Raw genomic sequence first — 5845 nt, forward strand, 5'->3', positions numbered from 1 at the left:
GAATCATCTAATAGCAATAATTGCAAAATATTTCAATACATAACAGCACTTCTGTAAAAAGTTATAGATCATATCCCATTATGCCCCGCCGTTCCGTTATGCCCCAGGTTCCCCTATTTACTTATTTCATAATTTAGCATTTTAATTACGAAATTTTTAATAAATAACGAAAAATATCAAAGATGGGACTCTACGAGGTTAAAATAAAAATTATATCATGTACAAAAACATTTCACTACTATAATTAGAATATCTATTAGACGTATATAATAAATGTATAGTAATATAAATGTTATACCTCCCGTCTGATAGATACTTTAGTCCATTTTTTATTATTAAAACTTACATAATTAATATAATTAGTCTTATAATTAATTCTAGTAAATTTTCGCCAGACCTTTCATTAAAGAATATTCTTCCTCTGTGAAATAATATTAGAAGATACTTTTAACGTCCTTCATATTTTATGTGCCAATAATTTGCTCGGTGTTCAAAGAATGAAATTTTCATGTGCTTTTGCATCTTTAGAGACAGTTTTATAGGATAATGCAATGCATTACAGCTTATGGTGTTTGTGATGCCGCGGCACGTCGCAAAATTACACCGCGCTGCTTTTCGGGTCCGCAATTTACCTTAAAGAACTCGTAATTTCGCCACCGCGAGGCCACGCACAACGTCCTTTATGATCATGGATACGATAAATACTTCCTTACACGCTGCCCGATGCTTTTATGCGTCGCGCATTTAACGACGTGTTTACGATGTTGTATGAATTAACGCGAAAATACGAGATCGGCATTAGTCGCATTTCGCTATTACGGACATCCGTCAGATAAACCATCTCTGTTATTCAGGAGTTACGGCAGAATGGGTTTATTATTTCAGATACGCTGAAAGGAGGAAAATTAGGATAAATACGAGTATAGTTATAACGTTGTGATTAAAAACGTAACTGGGTCTCTAACTGCACGAACTTGAAACTGAATGCCATTTCCGAGTAGCAAATATTTAACTAAGATGTAGCTTAATCCCGCGCTCGATAAAAATTACTAAAAATATTTATCCATGTCGATATTAACTTATTAACGTCTAAGTTATCTTCAGTTATAAATATGTTATTAAACTGTACTTATTAACGTCCAAGTTATCTTAAGTCATAAATATGTTATTAAACTACACTTTATTTTCCCTGCATCTGGTAGATTTTATATTATATTTTACGTACAATATGCAATATATAACACGTGATACAAATTATGAAATATTTCTTCTTATAAAGAGATTAAAAGCGCCAATTTCTCTTGATTTTATTTAAGGTGGCTCCTGCAAAAGTAGAAAAAATTGAAATTAAGTACGTTGTAGTTGTAAATTTTATCTATCAGTACACGAAATTTCAGACCCGCTCGCCGATGTAATAAAATAAAGAAAAAAAATTTGCACATTGCTTCCTCATCATGTGGCAGTTTTTTTTAATTTAAAGGTGCAAATTGGAAATTTGGCAGGATCAACATTGTGGTAAGTTTTCTTTCAAATTTAGCTTCCTCATAAAGGAAGCTTTGTGAGTTAATGTGCAAATTAAATAAGAATTTATGTGGAAGTTCATCAATTTCATAAACTCATCGAAATTTATGGAATTATTATTGACAATGAGATAACAGATGTTACAACTTCTTAACACAAATTTGTGGTAAATTTATTATAGATAAATTATAAGATATATAAGATGCACGTTAAGAATAATTTGACAGCTCTCTGAGACTCGGCAATATCACATATTTTTAAATAAGTTTTGAAATGTGCATATATAATCCAGCATATCAATGCATTTGATCAATAATGCATCAAGTGATATTTTTTTTAACGAGAAAAGTCATATGAATTTATAAAAGTCAAAGGGGCCCCACCAAAGCACCCATACTAACCGCTCCTTCGTGCAGGAGCCACCTTAAAGAACCGCTTACCTCATCCACGCTGAACCTCTTCTTTATCGGACGTACTCTATCGCGTTACACGTCGCGGCTTGCCAAAGGCTAGACTAAGCGATAGCGTTTAATCCGCGAGATGTTTCGTAACTTTGCGGGGTGGACTCGCTCAATAATCTCTTAACCTAGTGTTACGCCCGACGTTAAAGAACGGAAAGAAGCAATATAAAGATCTTTAGATAAACCCGCGAGGTCATTAAACGCCGACGATAAAGACCTTAAAACCGTTTCCGCTTCTCTCGCCCGGTCTCGCCCATCCTTTCTCCCCCCCTTTCCGCCGTAATACGACAGATTCCAATGTCCTAAGTACACTTCCCATTTAGGTACGTTGCACGTGCACACTGCCCCGCGTGGGCAGCGCCCTCCCCCCCCCCCCACCCCCCGAGAGTGCGCACCCCGCTCAGATATTTACCGTATAATAAATTGCGACAAAAGGAGCCGCGCGAAGGTGGATTTTTACCGCGAGGAGGATCGATAGAGTCGGTTCCTTAGCCGCAGGCGTGACAAACTACTGAGAAATTTCGGATACAAGGCCGACGTAAACGGTCCCTCTCGCCGTTTCGTTTCTTTCCGCGGACGCAAGCGTGAGGAGAGAGTATTTCAAAAACCCACGGATAAGTGAAATTTATAGCGCACTAACGTACAGGCTCAGAGCTCCGGTTCTTCCGACTTACAACAGCTTCGTTTGTAGGTACTGGTATTGGAAACGGCATGGTAGCCGTTTGCTACGATATTTTATCCGTAGTGCTATATTAGAAACGGGATAGTACGCCCTCGCAGAGAAAGACGGAGAGAGAGCGAGCATCATCGCGAATTTCTGGCCACGTTGCTGGCGAACCAGTCTCCGCGCGCGCCGGGGAGTTGCGCCGTCCGAATTGCACGGGCATAATTCCGCGGCCGCAAAACGGTCGAACTTGCGCGGAACAGGGCCGCGGCGCGGGATTAATATTAAGAAAAACAATGCCGCGTTCCATGCATCAACGCAGCGAGGCAATATCAATTTAAACTTCGCACGGAATCCCGCACGGATAGCGGTGAATCGGAGGTCGCGTAAAACGCGCCTGGGCTGATCAAACCCGCGCGCGCTCGATCCCCGATACACGATGCAATTCAGTTTTCCGCCGATCCGGGCGCGATGAGCGCGATAACGGCGCGGCGAAACGGCGTATCGGGAAAAATCTGCAAATTGGTATAAATCGACAATGAATTTAATGCAATCCCGGCGAGGCGGAACGGCGATTTAACGGGCTCTTTTAGGCGGAGGAACGGCCGGGCGGCGCTTGAAATATCGGCGAGCCCTTTAAAGCGGCGTATATCTCGCCGGCCTCCCTTCGCGCGATATCTTTATATTAAAATACGACGGTGGTTTATTACGGGGACCGGCGTAATATCCCTATCCTCGGCGCGAAGCGTATTCGTTACGCCACCGGCGTGCGTCTCGTATTACCTCATACGTATGTACGCGCGCTCGTATATGCGATATAAGTCGACACCGGATATTATTCAATTTGCTGCCGCAGAAAGGATATGCACCTCACGGAAAAGGTAGGAGCGTAACGAATGCCCGAGATATCGGCTGCTGGCTCTCAAACGTTCGTTACACGAGATCCGGGAGCAGCCACCGACGCATTCTTCATTCGCATGCGACTTTATTTGCGCGCTCTACGTCGTATTTACGTTGCGGAGCTTCTCTCGCTCCTCTCCTCTCTCCGTCTCTCCCTCGCGCGGAGAAAGGTCCATTTTCCACCGGTGCGACACGATCTGGCGGGACGTGAATTTTTAAATTCTAATCGCGAAGCGGCGCGAAACCGCGGGTTCGAACCCCGAATTAACGCGGTCTCGTCACGGCATCGCTGTACCGTTGATGGGACAAGTGATTGTCGATTTGCATGATTATCTCATGTATGAACAATCCGATTTAACCGTGGCGAGGAGAGGCGGAATAAATCGGCGAACGCGTTTAATGGAGGGACGGCGCGCCTGTGATGCGCCGCACGTGGGGAAAAAAAATTAATTTTTACCCCGAGCTAATTAAGCTCAATTGGCTGAACGGCGACTGAACAGCAATAGCTGCATGATAATTGCGCGGCGCGAGCAGCGTCAATATTTTTAATACGTTTCCTGCGCGTCCTGTGGACGATTAACTCTTGAAGATTAACTCTAAAGTTAACGCAACTGATATTAATAAACGAAATGATACAACAGCTGCCTATTAATTATCCCGCGCGATCAGATTACAGGTTGTAACGCGTGTGCAAACAATGGCAATGGTATTAATGCCGACACCCCGCGGAAAGACGGCAGTCGCGTCCCTGTTCGAATCCGCCGAGCGAGAATCTGGCTTCCCAAATAAACCAAAGAGTCGGATGAAAGAGATGTTTGCGTTTCCGGGACACCGGCTACGTGACGCCGCCTTCGGAAAACAATAACGTTATTTACGCCTCCTGAAAGATAGGCGGGTGTCGGGTACAGGAATAGAAATACATATGTTTGCGGGTCGCGCGGTGAAATATGTTCGGGAGCAGCGCGCCGAGTGGAAACGGCCGGCGCTGGTCAGACGCCGGCGGTCCATATCGTCGGGACGCACGTGCGCGGGCCGGGAGACACACCGTGGACGTGAGGACATCGCGCCTCTCTTAATGTACGAGCACGTACCTCTCCGCCGAGGGAAGAGGGAGGACAGAGGGGAACGATATATACAGTACCGGTCAAAATTATATCACCTTCTGACGGTTCGAGCATAACTAGTTTTAGCGCACGAAGGAAAATCGTGGTGTACTTTGCCAAATCTCATTACCCTTCGCGTACAAGATGCACCTGTCATCGCGGGCGGCTACTGTCGAATTTCGAGCACATTCGACGCACTTTGACGAAAGTCAAGCCAACGGCGCACGGCATTATTTTTCCTACTGGATTGCTCGCGAGAGCCAATAAAGATGCAGAGTTTTAGATCAGGGGGTCAATTCGGTATCTAAGGACCTGAGCATTGCGTTTACCCCAAGACAAAGGCTTAAAGCATAAAACATGGTCTTAAGGCTATCTTAAGAGTTAAAGACAGCCATTCTGCTCAAGCCCTAAGTTGTGAAAGGCTATTGTATACCACTTGTTTTTCTCTGCCTAGCCTTATGTCTACGACTAAGGGCCTGAGCAGAATGGCTGTCTTGTACTCTTAAGACATAAGACAGTTATTATGCGTTACCTCAAGACAAAGGCTTAAAACATAAAACATTGTCCTATTCTGTTCAGGCCCTTACACTGTAGTGAAAATGCTAAAGGCGAGTACCTCTGTCTCGTCCTAATTGACGCCTTAGAAAGAGACAAAGCCGCTCACTTTTAACATCTTCACTACGTTCCAAGATACAGAATTGACCCCCAGACCTAAGGCTAAATCCTGATTGGCCCTCGCAGAGCAATCCAGTGGGGAAAATAGTATCGTGTACCGTCGGCTTTATGCTCGGAAAACCTAAAGGTGATATAATTTTGCCCGGTACTGTATGTACATCGCTCTTTCGTCCTTCCTCGAGGATGCGGTCCTTAGACCGGCGCGCAACGAGAAGTCTGCCGCAACGAACGAGCGGCATGCCCCGGCGAGATGATTCGCGGCCGCGTACAACGGCGGAGAGATTTCAGAGGCATGCCGCCGCGCCGGCACGAAGAGAGAGATAGAGAGAGAGGGAGGAGAGAAAGAGAGAGACAGAGAGTGTGCGCCCGTTACCATTCCCGAGATGTGGAGTACGCACTTTCCTCGTAATCGCCCACGAATGACGTCGTTTCCTCTCGCGCGAGCCGCGAACGTCGGCGACGTGTTTTATTCGACGGCGCTCTCTCTCTCTCTCTCTCTCTCTCTCTCTCTCTCTCTCTCT

Source organism: Vollenhovia emeryi, unplaced genomic scaffold (assembly GCF_000949405.1).
Source record: "Vollenhovia emeryi isolate VEMERY1.0 unplaced genomic scaffold, V.emery_V1.0 DF939150.1, whole genome shotgun sequence".
Classification (NCBI taxonomy): Eukaryota; Metazoa; Arthropoda; class Insecta; order Hymenoptera; family Formicidae; genus Vollenhovia; species Vollenhovia emeryi.